Source organism: Elaeis guineensis, chromosome 10 (genome assembly GCF_000442705.2).
Source record: "Elaeis guineensis isolate ETL-2024a chromosome 10, EG11, whole genome shotgun sequence".
In the NCBI taxonomy this organism is placed as follows: Eukaryota; Viridiplantae; Streptophyta; class Magnoliopsida; order Arecales; family Arecaceae; genus Elaeis; species Elaeis guineensis.
This window is the reverse complement of record NC_026002.2, coordinates 56,000,038-56,020,032: the sequence shown is the minus strand read 5'-3', so window position 1 is coordinate 56,020,032 and position 19,995 is coordinate 56,000,038. Positions and strand designations below refer to the sequence as shown.

The window sequence follows — 19,995 nt, the reverse complement described above, 5'->3', positions numbered from 1 at the left end:
TTTTCAAGCCTCGAGCTTTGAGGTTTTTGTAATAATTTTTTTTTATATATAAAATCTTATTTTTATGCAATTTCATCTCTTTACATTATGCAATTTATTTTTCTTGCAATTAGGATAGTTTAATTTATGCAATTTAATTTTATGCAATTAGGTTAGTTTAAATTATGCAGTTTAAATTTATGCAATTAGGATAGTTTAATTTATGAAATTAGGGTAGTTTATTTTTCTGTATTTAAATTTTGCAAGTAGATTTAGATCATGTCTAGCTAAGCATCCCTTCTAGGGTTTGCGATGAAGCTAGATCATGAGTAGGGATTTTACATAGGGTTCTTTCTTTTTCTTAGGGTTTCTTTTTCTTCCTCTTTTGCCAAGAATTTTTGATGAACTAAGTTGGGTCAGAGTCCCTTCATAGTTCATGCTTGATTCAGTGCATAGGAGGAGAAAACCCTAAGGGATCCTAGTTATTACTCCCCTGTAAAGAATCTTGATGGGTTATCGTTGGGCCTTAGTCCCTTCATAATCTATGCTTGGGAAAGACAAGAGGAGTAGTCGTTAGGATCATTAAGAAAAATTCTAGGTAGAATTCCCTAATCTAGATCTAGTGGATTCAAAAACCCTAGATCTTTAGTCTTATTGTCTTTAGCAAACAACTTTCGACTTTCGATTTTTGTTAAAGCTCGCTTGAGCATAGATTTGAAAATCATTTTTAAAACCAAGTCTCTGTGGGATCGACCCGTACTCGCTGGTCGTGCTACTCTGCACACCGTGCGCTTGCGGTTTTATTTACAAATTTTAAGATTTGAACATCAAGTTTTTGGCGCCGTTGCCGGGGATTTGGCGTTTTAAATTATTTTCAAATATTTGTTCTTCGTGCGTTATAACTCTTTTTTTTTTCTTTAGGTTTCTATATTTAGTTGGTGATTGCTGGAAAACTCAGGTACACTTCTAATTTCTCTTTTATTATTTTTAGTTAATTACTTTTGCTTTTAGACCTAATCATTTGAATTTACTTAATCACAAAAAAAAATATATATAAAACAAAACAAAAGACATTTCATAATCGTGAAGTAAAATATCAAAATTAAAAAAAAAATTCTAAATTAAAATCTTTTACATTCTTGGTCATCTTGTTTATTTGTATTTGCATTTTCATAATTAATCTAAGGGCATCAACCCATTAACAAGATAAGGTGGGGATTTCATTACCCTTCCTTAGCCCAAAAACCATCTCCATCATATTGCATTACCTAGACTTTTAATCTTAAAATCAATTAGACGTCAACCTTAAGGAATTCGAGCTCAATAGGACAAGGAACCCTAAGAGTTCTACCAAGTTTGAGTTGTTTGATTAGTTGGTGTCTAGGCAAGTCCCTGAGGGTGGTTTGTTAAATTGGTTCAGTTGCTGGCCTGGCCAACTCGTTTGGTGTCTAGAAAGGCAACGATGAGTGAACCTCCCACCTCTTATACTTACCTGGCTAACTAGTTGATCAATCTCCACTTGGAAGGTTTGAAGGGTCATCTTGAAACAGTTAGGAGCTGTCTAGATTTAGGTTAACCCTAGGATAGATTGAGTTTAATTTATTGATTCACTTGTTTGAAAAAAAAAAAAAATTTAAAATTTAAATTAATTTGGTTACTTTTCTTTAGATTTAGGACTCCTTAGGATCTTCTCTTTAGAACTTTTTCTCTTTTCTTTCTTTTCCTTATACATAAAAATTTTATTAAAAAAAAAAAAAATTGTATAAACATCGAGAACCATACACCTCGTGTGTGGAGAAGAGTGTCGGGTCGTCTAGTTAGAATTGAGTCAATTCCTGTTGTTCCAATGGCTGAACCAATCCAACCCATGACCCTTAAGGATTTGTGTTATCCAGTTGGCTCCATCCAACCATCTTGTATCAGGTTGCCACAACCCACAGCTAACAATTTTGAAATCAAACCTCAAATCATAAATATGCTTCCAAAATTCACAGGATTAGAGGATGCTTATATATTTATTAGAGAATTTGAGGAGGTATGTGCAACCATGAAACTGCAATTAACAGAGGATGAGGTCAAACTTAGATTAATCAACTTTGCCCTTAAGGACAATGCTAAGAAGTGGCTTTATAGTCTGCCAAACTATTCTGTCACTACCTGGGAGGGCTTTGTGAGAATATTTTTAAAAAAGTATTTTCCCCATCATAAAACAGCTAGGATTAGGAATGAAATAAATCAATTTTACCAACTAGCTGGTGAATCATTTTGGAAGTACTTTGATCGTTTCAAGAATCTTTTAACCCAATGCCCACACCATGGAATAGAAACTTGGAGACTATGCCAGATCATCTATGAGGGGTTAGATTCAAACTCAAGAACCATGCTAGAGTCCATGTGCCAAGGCCAATTTATGGACAAAGAAACTACTGAAGCTTGGCAATTCTTAGAAGACCTAGCCGAGAAAAATTTACAGTGGGAAACAACTAGGGAACCTGATAAAGCTACACCTTCAAGAGGAGGAATGCATCAAATTCAACCAACCCTAGCATCAGAGGCCAAGATTGCAACCTTAACACGTAGATTGGAAGCCTTAGAATTACAGAGACCAGCCAATGTAAATCAAATATCTGCACCCATGTGTAAAGGGTGCAATGCACCAGACCATGTCTTAGAAGAATGTTCCTACTCGAATGAGTGTGCACAGGTGAATGCCACCTATCAAGGACCATTGAACAATCCTTATGCACCCACATATAACCCAGGTTGGAGGAATCACCCGAATTTCTCATGGTCCCAGAATCCTAATGTAGGTAATCCAAATTTCAATCAGCAAAATCTAAGGTCCAACCCAGTAATGAACAACCCGCCAGGCTTCCATGATAATGACAAAAAAATTACCTCTTTAGAGAAAAGCCTAGAAGCCATGATGAAAACACATACCAGCTTTATGCAAACTACGGGTCAACTCATAAATAATAACACCCAAGCTATAGCCCATCTGGAAATGCAAGTAAGTCAGCTGGCTTCGACCATTAGTGAACGAGAACATGGTAGGTTACCTAGCCAACCTGAGCCAAATCCTAGGAACCAAAATGGTCCACGACCCCAACAAGGAAACCAAGTTAATGGTATAAATGCCATTCATACCTTAAGATCAGGAAAGCAAATAGACAATAAGGTAGTTGCACTTGATGATATAGATGACTCATCTGCCGAGTCACCTTCTAAAACTACTACCTTTCAACCTCAAGCACCAGAAACTGAAAATTCACCTAGTCCAGTACTTAAAAGTCCTAGAGCTCCTTTTCCAAACAGACTGAAATCCAATAAATCTGAACATTTAGACAAAATTTTAGAGGTATTTAAACAAGTCCAAGTTAATATTCCTCTTTTAGATATAATCCATCAGGTTCCAACTTATGCCAAATTTTTAAAAGATCTTTGCACTAGGAAAAGGACCACTAATGTACCAAAGAAAGCATTTTTGGCTGCAAGTGTCAGTTCATACCTATCTAGCCATGTGCCAATTAAATATAAGGACCCTGGAGCTCCAACAATTTCTTATGTTATTGGAGAAACCAATATAAAAAAGGCCTTGCTAGATCTAGGAGCTAGTGCGAATATCCTTCCATATTCGGTGTATGAACAACTAGGATTAGAAAAACTTCAACCTACTGGGATCACATTACAGTTAGCCGATAGATCTCTCAGGATCCCTAAGGGAATGGTCGAGGATGTTCTGATAAAGGTTGAAAATTTCATTTTTCCTGTAGATTTTATTGTTTTAGAGACTGAGCCAGTTGCGAATCCTAAAGGACATATACCTGTCATTTTAGGAAGACCATTCTTAGCTACGGCCAATGCTGAAATCAATTGTCGAAATGGTCTAATGAAGTTATCCTTTGGGAATATGACCATTGAGCTTAATGTTTTTAACTTAGAACAGGAATCCTCTTCTCATGCTGATGTCAATGTAGTCCAAGATGGTATTTATGAATCCATTGACATTAGTGATGATGAAGTCGACCTAGAGTCTAACCCCTGGTTAATCCATGAGTCTGAGGATGTCAATGAAATACTTAAAGAAAATCAGATTAATCAGGAATCAACACTTCCTACTGAACCAATCATTGAGATGGTGAAACCATCACCTAAACCATCGATAGAGGAAGCACCCATTTTAGAACTGAAACCCCTCCCAGAACATCTCAAGTATGCATATCTAGGACCCAAAGAAACTTTGCCTGTAATTATTGCATCAGACCTAGATCCTAAGCAAGAGGAGGAGTTAGTGTCAGTTCTAAAAGCAAATCAGGAAGCAATAGGTTGGACCATAGCAGATATCAAAGGAATAAGCCCTTCTATAGTTCAACATAGAATATACTTAGAGGAAGAGGCTAAACCAACAAGAGAAGCCCAAAGAAGGCTTAATCCAGTTATGAAGGATGTAGTTAAAAAGGAGATTCTGAAACTCCTAGATAGTGGAATAATTTATCCTATTTCTGATAGCTCTTGGGTAAGCCCAGTTCAAGTAGTACCCAAGAAATCTGGGGTAACAGTGGTCCAAAATGATGCAAACGAACTTATCCCAACTAGGACCCAAACGGGATGGAGGGTCTGTATAGACTATAGAAAGTTGAATGCTGCGACAAGGAAAGATCACTTTCCTTTGCCATTTATTGATCAAATGTTGGAAAGACTAGCCGGACAAGAGTTTTACTGTTTTCTTGATGGATACTCTGGTTACAACCAGATCCCCATAGCCGCTGAAGATCAAGAAAAGACTACATTCACCTGTCCATTTGGTACTTTTGCCTATAGACGAATGCCCTTTGGACTATGTAATGCACCGGCAACCTTTCAGAGATGCATGATCAGCATGTTTTCAGATATGATAGAACGATTTCTAGAAATTTTTATGGATGACTTTTCTGTTTTTGGTCTAACCTTCTCCGAGTGTCTGAATCACCTGCAATTAGTTCTAGAACGATGTAAGGAGAAGCACCTAGTTCTCAACTGGGAAAAATGTCAGTTTATGGTCAAACAGGGAATAGTTCTTGGCCATATCATTTCTAAAAAGGGGATTGAAGTGGACAAGGCCAAAATAGATCTAATTGCAAGTCTTCCACCACCTAAATCTGTGAAAGAAATACGTTCATTTTTAGGTCATGCTGGATTCTATAGAAGGTTTATTGCCAACTTTAGCAAAGTAGCACGTCCACTGACTAATCTTTTGGCAAAGGATACCAAATTTGAATTTACTCATGAGTGCTTGGAATCCTTTGAATTTCTAAAAAATGCACTTGTATCAGCTCCAATCATTCATCCTCTTGTCTGGTCTGAACCATTTGAATTAATGTGTGATGCGTCCGATCATGTTGTGGGTGCAATCTTAGGTCAACGAATAAATAAGCTGCCTAGAGTGATATATTATGCAAGTAAAACCTTAAATGATGCGCAGCTTAACTACACCACAACTGAGAAGGAGTTTCTTGCCGTTGTCTTTGCTTTAGAGAAATTTAGATCTTATTTGGTTGGGACCCACACCATTGTTTACACCGATCACTCAGCCATTAGACATCTCCTAGCAAAGAAGGATGCCAAGGCACGTTTAATCAGATGGATTTTGCTCCTTCAAGAATTTGACCTAGAAATTAGGGACAAGAAAGGCACTGAGAACGTTGTAGCAGATCATTTGTCCCGAATTCCAGTCGCACCATCTAGTGAACCACCCATCAATGAATCTTTCCCAGATGAGCAACTCATGTCTGTGTCTACTGAACCTTGGTTTGCTGATATTGTAAATTATTTAGCCATAGATAAGATACCTTCTCATTGGACTAAGCAGGATAAATATAAATTCTTTGCCCAAGTGAAGTATTTCATTTGGGATGATCCTTATCTTTTTAAACAATGTCCTGATCAAATTATTAGAAGGTGTATCCCAGATAACGAAGTCATGAATATTTTATCTTTTTGTCATGATCAAGCATGTGGGGGTCACTTCGCGTCTAAGAAAACTGCTGCTAAGGTTCTCCAATGTGGTTTTTATTGGCCCAATTTGTTTAAGGATGCTCATGAATATTGTAAAAATTGTGCTCAATGTCAGAAAATGGGTCGAATCACCAAGCGACACATGATGCCACTCAACCCAATCTTGGTAGTTGAAGTTTTTGATGTTTGGGGAATCGATTTCATGGGACCATTTCCAAATTCCTTTGGAAATAAATATATTCTAGTAGCAGTTGATTATGTTTCAAAGTGGGTAGAAGCAATTGCATGTAGAACACCCGATAGCAAAATGGTCATTAAGTTTCTTAAAGAAAATATTCTCTCCCGTTTCGGTATTCCTAGGGCAATCATTAGTGATCGGGGAACCCATTTTTGTAACCGACCTTTTGCAACATTGATGAAAAAGTATAATGTCACCCACAAATTGACCACACCATATCATCCTCAAACTAGTGGACAAGTTGAAGTGTCAAACCGACAAATCAAACAAATTCTGGAAAAAACTGTTAGTGCCAATAGAAAGGATTGGTCTTTGAAATTAATTGATGCACTTTGGGCATACCGAACCGCTTTCAAGACCAATCTAGGAATGTCTCCTTATAGGATTGTGTTTGGTAAACCATGTCACTTGCCTATTGAGATAGAACACAAAGCCATGTGGGCCATCAAACAACTAAATACAAATTTGAACGACGCTGGAAACCATAGAAAGCTTCAGTTGAATGAATTAGAAGAACTTAGAAATGAAGCCTATGAAAATGCAAAGATATACAAGGAACGAACCAAAGCATTTCATGATCAATCAATTATGAGAAAAACTTTCAATATCGGACAAAAGGTACTCTTATATAACTCTAGATTACATCTGTTTCCAGGAAAGCTTAGGTCTAGATGGACAGGACCATTTTTAGTAAAGGAAGTCTTTTCACACGGAGCTGTTGAGATTGAAAACCCAAGTAATGGTGTTATCTTTAAAGTTAATGGTCAACGATTAAAACCATTCTTGGAATTACCTGTCAAGACTATTGAAGATGCCATGGTTCTTTATGAACCAACTTATTCTGATTAAGTTGCTTCGAGGTTTGGTCTGGCTGAAGACATAAAACTTAGCGCTTCTGGGAGGCAACCCAGCTTATTTAATTTCTAATGCTTTCTTTGTTTTCAGTTTGCTTAGGATAATTAAATTAGATAAACTCCATTGGGGACAATGTCGGTCAAGTTGGGGGGAGAGCTTGAACAAAATCAGGTGTTATCATTTCCTTTTCCTTCCACTATGAGTTATTTCTTGCATTTAATATATTATGTAAAAAAAATAAATAAATAAATATATATATATATATATATGAAATAAATTAATCTATAAAAGAAATAAGAGTAAGTTAGAAAGTATTTGCTAATGTAGTGAGTCACGGAGAAGATTAGCTGGTTAGACTCTTGGTGGCTTAGGTCATTTAAAGACTATTAGCACTTCCAATTGCACATGCACACTAACAAGGTAAAGTAGGTGTTAATTGTAAGGTCAATTAAGGATTTGAGTATTATTTAAATTAGATAATTTTCTCTACACCCCAATTGAAGAAATTTGAATTTAAGGAAAGAGCTACCTGCCTGAAATAAAATGCAAAACACAGAGTAAATGTGGATTGCCCTAAGCCTAGTAACCGGGTCTCTTCACCTAAGTCAAGTGTTGAGATTCGTGTCAAACGGTGGTGGGAAGGCCAGGATGCTCAGCAAAAAAAAAAAAAAAAAAAAAAAAAAAAAAAAAAAACAGTGTGAAAGCTACCTTAATTCTTTGTTTAATCTGGGGTGTATAGAAAATTAATCGAACTAAGTTATGAAAAATGATACAATTGGCCTGTACAAGTTAATACTGAAATACTAAGTTAGTTATCACTCACACAAGTGCTATAAAACTTTAAGTGTACTCTAAGAAAGCTTCTAAGTAGACCGACTATCGATTCTAATTCGAAGCTCATTACTTAGTAATACTAGAAAACTTTTTGAATTTCGATCTTAAATTAATTTGCAAAGGAAGGATCTTTTTGAATTATGATCTTATTTTGGTACATTGCTAAGGGACTAGCAATGATTAAGTTGGGGGGTGTGATTTATGTCACAAATTGACATAAAAAGTATCAATTAATATCTAAATTATCTAACTTTATTAAGAAATTGATACTTGTTATTATATTTTGCAGAAGAAGAGATCATCAATATAAAGAACAAGGAAAGAGAATTCCAACGACGTAAATTTTATGCAAAACGGAGTTAAATTGATCCAGGAATTGAAGAATGAAGAAAGAAGACTCAATTGGGTCAAACCCGAGTCAAATCAGATCAAAATTGATCAAAAATCAACTGATTTGGTGATCTGATTAGCCGCCTGGTCCACAGCAACAGGCGCGTGGACCATGGACCCATCGGCACACCATAAACCCCCCTAACAACTCTCTAAAACCTCTTAGTCCCACATCGAAAGTTTTGAAAACCTTATAACCCCCAAATGCCTATAAAAAGCCCCCAAAGGCCCTTGTTTTATGTATTCTTCCTTCCGATCAAGCTTGTAACCCTAGATAATGGGGTTTTTAGCTCTCTTTTCAAGCCTCGAGCTTTGAGGTTTTTGTAATAAATTTTTTTTATATATAAAATCTTATTTTTATGCAATTTCATCTCTTTACATTATGCAATTTATTTTTCTTGCAATTAGGATAGTTTAATTTATGCAATTTAATTTTATGCAATTAGGTTAGTTTAAATTATGCAGTTTAAATTTATGCAATTAGGATAGTTTAATTTATGAAATTAGGGTAGTTTATTTTTCTGTATTTAAATTTTGCAAGTAGATTTAGATCATGTCTAGCTAAGCATCCCTTCTAGGGTTTGCGATGAAGCTAGATCATGAGTAGGGATTTTATATAGGGTTCTTTCTTTTTCTTCCTCTTTTGCCAAGAATTTTTGATGAACTACAGTTGGGTCAGAGTCCCTTCATAGTTCATGCTTGATTCAGTGCATAGGAGGAGAAAACCCTAAGGGATCCTAGTTATTACTCCCCTGTAAAGAATCTTGATGGGTTATCGTTGGGCCTTAGTCCCTTCATAATCTATGCTTGGGAAAGACAAGAGGAGTAGTCGTTAGGATCATTAAGAAAAATTCTAGGTAGAATTCCCTAATCTAGATCTAGTGGATTCAAAAACCCTAGATCCTTAGTCTTATTGTCTTTAGCAAACAACTTTCGACTTTCGATTTTTGTTAAAGCTCGCTTGAGCATAGATTTGAAAATCATTTTTAAAACCAAGTCTCTGTGGGATCAACCCGTACTCGCTGGTCGTGCTACTCTGCACACCGTGCGCTTGCGGTTTTATTTACAAATTTTAAGATTTGAACATCACTCATACACAATAGGCACCTTCAAAAACTGTCGATGTGTGGAAGGATATGGATAAGATTTTAAGTTAAAATTCAAATCAATTTGAATTCAAATCAAAACCAACCAAATCCTATCCTTAATTGGTAATAAAAGAAAGATTAGTTTCTAATTTTGTCATGTACAAATTAATTTTATGTGTTGAGAAAAGATGTGAGACAATTTAGGTGGCGCAAGGGAGAGAGTCCTATTCATTTGGGGCTTTAAGATTTAACCAATTAGATTTCTTTCAAATTTAATCCAATTAAATCTAAATAAAATATAATAAATTTAATTTAATTAGAATTTTATAATTTTAATTAAATTTAATCAAATTAATAAATTAATTAAATTATAGATCCAATCAAATCAGGATCATTTCTCTCTCATTGATTAGGTCATCTCATAACCCAATCAGATCTAACTTGATTGAATCCAATTAAATCAAACTTGATCCAGAATTTAATTCTCAATTAAATTGAGCTAATTAGTGATCTAATCACTAATTAATTCTTCATTAATGATAGAATCCAAGTCTAGTGGGTCTCTTCTCTAGAGTCCCCATCCAGTGGGACTCTTTAGCAGAGTCCGCATCCAGTGGGACTCTTCACCAGAGTCTCCATCCACTAGACTCTTTAGATTAACCATGTGATTGGAGAGAAACTTTTAATATGTGTGACCCTATAGATTCGAACCTAAGTCGGTAGTATAAAAACTGATTCCTGTACCAATTGGTGTAACCATCTAGCAATGGTACCCGACATCCGAATAGGTCGAATGTATACAAAGCAACACTCAAAAACTTATTTGGATATAGTTAATATATAATTCATTCCTTTGACCCTTGATACAAGGATGACTTAGAGTTTAAACTGTCAACTCTTAACAATACAACCCTTATGTGTCTCAACCTGATAAATCCTATGACTCCTCATAAAGATTGCCCTGGCCAAGGTCTACTAAATTGAAACACAAAGAATTCTCTCCAATCTTTTGGAGTGGTCAATTCCATCTTGACTCATGTATCGACTTCACAAGTACTTGATTATCCTCAAAAACCTTTCGATCATGAATTAGAATTCAGGTAGTCCAGCACTGAAGCACAGTAAGTTGCTTGCAAGTCACCGTGGTGATCTCAGATCAGAGGGACACTTATACTCATATTCTTTCAGAATGACTCTTGACAATAGAGTACACAGAAGTTGGTCATATTCAGTGAAATGTACTCCTACATTTCACCTACATGCCATACCAGAGTCTTTACACTCCTTGGTTAAGAGGCCAACCAACCTATATGGCACACAACGACCTAAACTTGATATGTCTATCATTCTAGTAATAGCATGTCATTTGATCATGAACTTATTTAAGGACTAAATGATAAATTCTCTTTTATTGATTTAAAATAATCTCAAAGACTTTCATCATAATACAGAAGTTCGATGTAGAAGATGTACAAGCTTATGATAAAAATTATCAAATAAATATTTTATTAATTAACTCATACAATTACATCAAATAGTACAATCATCAACAGGCTGACGATTGACTTTGAGAAATATTTTTTAATACTACATGGATGCAATATAGAGGTCTGACTCTGATAAGTGGTTAGAAGCCATGAAATTCAAAATGGAGTCTTTGAAGAGAATAATGTATGGACATTAGTTGACCCACCTGTAGAGGTAAAATCCATTGGGTGTAAGTGGATCTTCAAAAGAAAAAGAGGTGCAGATAAAAAGATGGAGACCTATAAAGTCCATCTGGTTGTCTAGGATTACCGTCAGTATTATAGTATTGACTATAATGAGATATTTTCTTCTGTGGCAATGCTCAAGTCTATTTAGATCATGCTTGTGATAGTAGCACATCTGGACTATGAAATCTGAAAAATAAATATGAAAACAGCCTTCCTAAATGAAGAGCTGGAAGAAAAGATGTATATGATATAAACTGAAGGTTTCATATCTACAGATGAGTCTAAGGTGTGCAAGCTTCAGAGATCCATTTATAAATTTAAGAAGATATTTTGAAGTTGAAACATGCATTTTGATAAAATGATCAGAACGTATGGCTTCATTAAGAATAGAGGAGAATCCTACATATACAAGTGGGTTAATAATTCTGTGGTAGTATTTCTTATTTTGTATGTAGATGACATTCTCTTAATAAAAAATGACGTCCCTGCATTATAGGGAATAAAGATTTGGTTGTCATCACAGTTTTCTGTGAAGGACTTGGGAGAAGCATCCTATATCTTTGGAATAAAGATCTATAGAGACAGATCTAAGAGGTTGCTTGGATTATCTCAGTCCACGTATATTGATACGGTGCTGAAACAGTTCAACATGGAGAATTCTTAGAAAGGTTATCTTTCAATAGGTCAAAAATTTTTTCTTTTGAAGAATTATTGTTCGACAACTTCTCAAGAGAGAGAGTGTATGAGTAGAATTGCATATGCTTCGATAGTGGGATCTATTATGTATGCCATGACATGTACGAGATCGAAGGTGGCATACTCACTAAAGGTAGTGAGCATATACCAGTTGATCCAGATGAGAATCATTGGAAGGTCATAAAGATCATCTTTAAGTATTTGAGAAATACTAAGGACCAGTGGCTTATATATGGAGAAACTGACTTAAAATTTGTGGAGTTTACAGACTCCAATTTTTAGTCGGATCATGATGATAGCAAGAGCATGTCGGGATATATTTATATTCTGAATAGTGAAGTAGTTTGCTGGAAGAGTTTCAAGCAGCACACCATGGTCGATGCTACTTGTGAGATGGAATATATCGTGGCATCCGAAACTGTAAAGAAAGCTATATCGTTACGAATGTTCATCGACAAGCTCGGAGTGGCACCCTCCCTCGATGGCTCTATCTTGTTGTACTATGATAGCACTGGTGCCATTGCTCAAGCGAAGGAATCAAAGTCACATTAGCACACCAAGCATATGTTGTGCCGCTACCATCTGATCCAGAAGATCATAGATTGAGGTGACATCGAGCTTCAGAAGATTAATAAAAAGGAGAATCTGGCCGATCCATTTACTAAAACCCTCGATGTAAAGGAGTTCGAAGATTATAAATCGAAGATGGCTGTACGATACTATACTGATTGACTTTAATCCAAATGAGAGTTATTGAAAATTATGTCTCAAAGTCAATTGTCAGCCTATCGATGGTTGAGCTAATTATTATAATTATATATGAATTATTAAAATAATAAAAATTATTTGATTTTCTCATTACTCTATGTACTCTTATTTGAACTCCTATTTTGTGATGAAGTTCTTAGGACTATTTGAATTGATATAGGAGGATATATCGTTTAGTCCTTAAACTCTAGTTCACGGCCAAATGATATACTATTATCAGGATAATAGCTATATCAAATATAGGTCATTGTATGTCATGTGTGTTGGTTATCTTATCAACCAAGGAGTATAGAGATACTTATTGGGAAATTTATCCTAAAATCAATCATCGAGGTTATAGATGATTGTGCTCCATATAAGTATATGAATTATAAAATGATAAATATTATCTGATAGATAGATCATAAGGAATATATCTTCTAAAATAGAACTCATATGTTATGATGAAGTCTTTAGAACTACTTTTAAAAAGATAAAGAAGGATTTATCATATGATTCTTAAATCCTGCTCAGGACCAAATGATACAATTGTCATAAGGATGATAATTATATCGAGTATAGATCATTATATGTCATATTAGTTGGTTGTCCTCTTAACCAAGATGTGTGGTGACACAGGTATGGCATCGGATGATATGTAAGAGTATATTTCACTAAGCGTGACCATTTTTGGAGCACTCTACTGTCAAAGATTGCTCTGATGGGATATGGGTATATATATCCCTCGGACCTGAGGCTGTCTCGGTGACTTGCAAGTAACTCACTGTGCTTTGATGTCGGACTACCCAAATTTTTAATTTGATGATGAAAGATTTTTGGATACAGTCAAGTATTTGTAAAGTCTGAGTGCGAGTCAAGATGGGATAACCGCTCCAAGAAAAATTAGAGATGATGCATCATTGTGTTTCAATTCAGCAAAACTTTAGCCAAAATATTCATAGTGAGGAGTCACAGAATTTTTGAGGTTGAGACACAATGTGGACCACTCTTCTTGGGTTGATAGTTTAACCCAAAGACAACTTTGAGCATCAAGTGTCAAAGGAATGAATTATACAGTAACTATATCCACATGGGTTCTAAAGTGTTGCTGGGCATACATTCGGCCTATCCAGATGTCGGATCCCATTGCTAGATGATTACATCGATTAGTATAAAAATTATTCTTGTACTATCGACTTGATCGAATCTATGGGGTCACACACATAGAAGTATCTATCTGATCAAATGGCTGATCGACGATTATGAATCATTGAAGGGTTTAATTATCAATTTGATTGATGATTAATCCTATACAAAAGTTATAATAAATTATTTACTAATAGTTAGTAAATTAAAAAAATAATTAATTAATAATATGATTATTAATTAGCTCAATTTGATTGAGCAATGAAGATTGGATTAGATCTAATTGAATTGGATTCAATTAGATTGGCTTTGGATCAGTTGGATGCAGCCCTATTGAATAACAGGATTTATTCCAATTGATCTCAGGGATGCAAGAATTCAAAATTATTTTAAATTGAATATAATTCAATTAGTTTTATATAGGCTTGGATTGGATCTAATCCTATGGAATAATAGGCTTGATTGGATCAAGTCCTAGTATCAAATGAAGCACCTGATCTCCATTTAGAATCAATCCCTGGATCAATGTGATTTTTAATCTTACTAATTTTCAATTGGATTGGGGCCTAATTGGTTTTATAATTGGGCTAGGATCCAATTAGTTAGTTTGTTATAACTAATTTCTAAATTAGTTAGGATTGAATCCAAGGGTTAGATAGAGTTGGAACGAGATCTTGAATCTTTTTTGAAATAGGACTAAATCCAAACCAACCCTATGTCATATTAATTCTCCTCACCTCACTTTTTATCATAAAAATTCATCACACCCCATAGGATGCCGCACCTCCTCTCTTTCTCCCATGGGAAACAAAGAGGCATCCCATCTCCTCTTTCTGGTCATCCAAAAACCCTTTTACTCTTGGATGCCCTAAGATCCCTCTCGCAACATCCACTTTCTCTTGTTCTTCTTGGTATATTTTCTTGATATTTTTTTACTAATTTTTAGGTATTAGAAAGAGACTTCTCTGGTTGTTATATAGCAAAAAATTAGAGAAAAAAAATTCTTCCCAAGGAGAGAAAGATCAAGGAAGAAGAAGAGTCTTCTTTCTTGCATGCAGCCTTGAAGAAGGAGTTCTTCTTCCAGATTTTTTTTATTTTTTTAAAATAAAAATTAGATTAGATTTAATTTTTATATATAGATTTAGAAAAAAAATACTAAAAAAATTTGATTTGGATTTGGGGCATCTTGAAGTTTTAGATCAAGGAAGAGGAAGGATCTTCTTTCTTGTGCGCAGCCTTGAAGAAGGAGTTCTTCTTCTAGATTTTTTTTTTAATTTTTTTTAAAATAAAAATTAGATTTAATATAATTTTTAATATAAAAATTTGAAAAAAAAATATTAAAAAAATCTGGTTGGGCATTTGGGGCTTCCTTGAGTTCTAGATCAAGAAGAAAAAGGGAGAAGAAGAGAGAAGAACAGTTCTTCTCTTAGATCCCTCTTTTGGATTTTTCTAGATCTTAAAATTTTATATGATTTTTAGTATGAAAAATTAGATTAGATATAATTTTTATCATAAAAAATCAAAGAATAAAAATTCTTCTTAAGGGCATGAAAGGAAGAGAGAAAGTTCTCTCTTATGCATGAAAAATTGAAAAGAAAGGGTTCTTCTCTTGATCTCTATTGTAGAGATCAGATGCATAGATCTAGAAAGAAAAGGAGAGGGTCTCCTTATTCTTCAATTCTATCATATTCCTCTCAAATCAATCAATGGATGGTGTCTTCACGAGCTAGCACTCCTGGGGAGATCGATCAGCACCAGGATTTCGTGTGGATATCTGTAGAGGCTGGATGCGTGTGCGGCTGCCAAATATCATGAAGAACTATCTACCATAAATTTTAGATATGGTGATCTACTATCCATGCTCAGGTATGAAGTTTTATATATTCAATTAATATTTAGATATGATCTAAATAATGATTAGATATGTCCTGTACTTGCTGAATTTTAGATTTCAGATGTACATATATGCATATTAGTTTATATCATAGTTTTTATATAGTGATTTAGATTTGATCTATGCATGTATTATAGATTAAATTATTTAATCCATGCACATCACCCATCACACTTTTCTTCAAATGGTATCAGAGCCAGGTTCATTATGATATAAACATATATGCATCTAGAGTTGAAATCTAAATTTAGCAATGTATGAGATGTGTTATAATCTAATTTTAAGTATGATTTAATGTAAAATCAAATCTAATATAATTTTAGATTTGATCTAAATTTTTGCATATATGATATGTAAATTAGATTAGATGTTCTGAGTAGCAAAGTACTCGGATTGGGTAATCACCAGGCCGTCTGGTCATAGGAGCAGGTAGGGTTACATGACCCTCTCTTTTCATTCAATAGGTTGCTCTTCATGGCATGTTGTGGTGCCACTGTGAGGTCCCATAAAAAAGAAAGCGAAAAGAGAAAACTTACTTTCTTGCAAAATTCTAGATCTTGAAACCCTAGGTGTTGTTGTATGTGATACAAGTTGCGAAGAAACTAGTTACATCTAATCTTAATTAATCAAATTTTTTTTGATTGAAAATCATAAAAATTTAGATTTGATCTAAAAGATTTTATGATTTAATGTAAAAGATTTACATAAAAAATTATTTCATAACCTTAATCCATGTTGATGCTATACTTAATTAAGAATTAAAAAATATATTTTAGATCTAAAATTATAATTAAAGATCTAATGATAATGCATAAAATATGGGGCATTGGTTAGCCCAAAAATAGAAAGTTCGAAATAATTGAGACTTTTTCAAAGATTGGATGTAGTTACTAATTTATGATCTAGCATGTACAAAATGAAAACTTCATCTCGATTCTACGAGAATTTTTATGAATCTGATTTATACGTAAATTAAATTATTTTATGAAATCATTCATTGAAAAAATATACATAGATATCTTTCTACGTATGATTACTATTTTTAGAATCAATGCACAACTTTTCCTTGAATCAATAAAAGAAATTATCATAAAATCGATTTACAATGATGAAACAAATCGAGAAGGAATTGATGAAAGAGATCAAAATATAATGAACTTTATTTCGACTATAAAATAATCATTTTCTAATACTAATATCAGTAACAAGTTCTTGCTAATGGTAAAATGGGGGCTTTGAATGTAGGGGCTGTTCTTATTTTACCCAAGGGATTCGAGTTAGCCCTCCCCCGATCGTATTTCTCCCGAGGTGAGAGAAAAGATGGGAAATCTGTCTTTTTTGAGTTATCATTTCAATAAAAGAAATATTCTTGTGATAGGTCCTATTTTCGATCAGAAATATAGTGAAATCACCTTTTCCATTCTTTCCCCCGACCTTGCTACTTAATTTGGTTAGACCTAAGGTTAGAATCAAAGACTTAATGGACTAAAAAGAGTAGTTGATCCAATCTAATTAATAGTTGATTTAGATTAGATCAAGGGTACTCTAGATCAAAAATAATAGTTATAGTTGATCGAGTCCATATCTTTGATCAAACCAAATGGATCTTGATTCAGGATCAAAAGTTGAGCCCAAGTCATTAGGCTGATTAGATCGTTAGATGACTCGAGTTGATCCATGTTGTTAAGATTAATCAATATGACTGATTTAGGTATCCTGGACTGAATTGTCTCTAATCCTTCTCATGACTTGATAAAATCAGTGGGAGGATTTACGACATACCAGTTGGACCCACTAGTCACTAATCCTTCTCACGACTTGGTGAAGTCAGTGGGAGGATTATGACTTGTAGGTTGACTGATGTCCTTTAAGATATAATAACCAAATCTTTTAAATTATTAGATCTATAAAATGAGCTAGTTATGGGGATAACTAGATCACAGCCTCCCATTAAGGTGCGTGATAATGAGTTCAATATTTCAAATAGGCATTGGAGGCGCCATATGCCTGGTGTCTATTATGTAATAAAATTATCATTCATTATATGACCATCTTATTGTACCTTCAGATCAATGCTCAGGTTGACTGAGCCATACTCGGGTCTGAACATCTATTTTGTTGGATGCACTTGATGTTGTCATGTTAATGATTTGACCTAACCAAAATTTTTAGTGGAGGCACCACACGCCTGTTGAAGGGATGCCTGGGGTAAAATCTGATTGCTAGAAATTATTTGGAGAAACAATTAGTTGTGAACCTACCCATGGATGCACTATAGTTGGCTGAGCTACACTCGGGCTTGAATGCAGTCTATATGGATTCTAGCACCCGTTAAAGAATTAAAGTAATTCTTTGAATTAGAGGTAGAGGCTACCAATTCATATAAAATAGTAGGAGAATCTTTAGACTAAAGTCTAAATCTTTAGGCTTAAAATAATTCATATACTAAAGGTCAATTGTTCTCTTTTCAAAAATGGCTAGAATATTATCGTTCTGTTTATTGTTAGACAGTGATAACATTATCAGACCTGACTTCGATAGCCAGTATCAAAAGTTGAATATAGTTTTTGAGAGAATTAATCAAGAAGTCTCAGACTAATCCAAACAGGCTTAAAAGAGAAATCAGTAAATTATTGCTAGTCAAGATATTATGTGATAACTCCTTGAAATTTTTTTATTGGCAATACTACTATCTGGATATAGGATATCGATAGTACAAGTCATATTTATAAATAGTTGTAAAAGATTTTAGGATAGTAGAAGGTTTGAAAATGGTAAGAGATTTCTGAATGCAAGACATGGAAGTCTGTTCCAATCTTAGCTTTAGGAATCATCGAATTTATTTTCAACCCTAAAGATGTCATTTTAAGTGATTGTCACCTTTGTCCAATCTTATTGATAGTATCAATAAGTATGATTATTGCAATATCATTGTGAGTGATACTACAATAATGAGTAGATAATTGAAAATGACATAAACTCATTGCCATAGCCTGTTAGTGTAAAGTATATATCTGACTAGCATCCTAGATTAGATAATATATCATTAAAGTCTATTTTGGTATAGTTGACTTATTCATCTTTTATTGAAAAGGGTGAATAAGCCAGCGATGTTCTACGTTATGGTACATATTGATGTATTTACACTCACGAACATTAATGCCAGAAGAAAATTTACTACTTCACTAAATCTCTGACAATCTATCTTGGTATGGGTATGTCTTGCTTATGAAACATAAATCTGAATCAATTGAAATGTTCAAATGATTCTATAATGAGGTAGGAAAATAAATTATAAAGAGTATTAGAATTCATCGATTTGACTGATGAAGTGAATACCTTTACAGTAAGTTTTGACAAATCTTGAAAAAAATTAGATTCTCTCTTAATGGACCTCTCCTAAGACATCATTATTTAAAAAGATATCTGAAAGAAAACATTGAATCTTGTTAGATATGGTTCGATCCACTATGAGATTTGTTGGTCTACCTGAGGTCATATTTTAGAGACTACTTGATATGTGCTCGAGAATGTTCTGAGCAAATCGATCACCAAAACTCCATATGAGATATGGATTTGGGTAATTCGATACTCACTTATCTTAGAGTTTGGGGTGTCAAATTTTTGTGAAATATTTACAAATCGATTAGCTTGGATCATGATCTGATAAATAGTATCTAAAGATATTTATTCTATCTTTCTGATGGACATGAGATGTTTATGAATCTTAAGGTCTTTTTGGAAAAAAATATTTTTTGATGAAGAAATTGATGTCTTTAAGAGCAAGCTTGATGAAGCTTGATAGGTAGAAGAACCAACTCTGACACAAACCAACAGAATCAGAGTTGATTAGATCAAATCCGAAACCCAATGTAAAGGCATCCTTGAATAGATACAATAGAGTACCGTATCAGCTGAACAAATATTTTGATTCGAGATAGAGATTTGATCTTCCATAGAGATGCAATACAAGTATCTAACATTGAGAAGTGGCTTGGAGCCATTAAATCTGAAATGAAGTCCATAAAGATCAATGATGTATAGACATTCGTTGGTTCACCTGAAGCGGTAAGACCCATAAGGTGTGATTGAATTTTAGATGGATAAGAGGCACAGATGAAAAGGTGAAGACCTATTAATTCTATCTGATTGTCAAAAGATTTCATCAAAATTATAGTATTGACTATGACGAGATGATTTCTTTGTGGCAATCCTCAAGTCCATTCAGATTGAATCAAGCTTCTCAAAGTTAAAATATATATTTTGAATATATGGCTTCATTAAGAATAAAGTAGAATCCTGTATATACAAGTAGGCTAATAGTTCTGTAAAATCATTCTTTGTACTGTTTGGATGAAATTCTCTTAATCAAAAATGACATCCCTATATTACAGAGAATAAAAGCTGGATTATCATTTC

The 19,995-nt window shown here is 34.2% G+C and overlaps 1 non-coding gene across 1 annotated transcript; it reads right to left on the bottom strand.

Annotated features, from left to right (window-relative positions):
• Positions 1-2,194: 2,194 nt before the first annotated feature.
• On the bottom strand, positions 2,195-2,301 carry LOC140852278 (small nucleolar RNA R71). The gene has a single exon (XR_012135180.1). It is a non-coding gene; the product is annotated as a small nucleolar RNA R71 (small nucleolar RNA).
• Between the last annotated feature and the right edge of the window lie 17,694 nt (positions 2,302-19,995).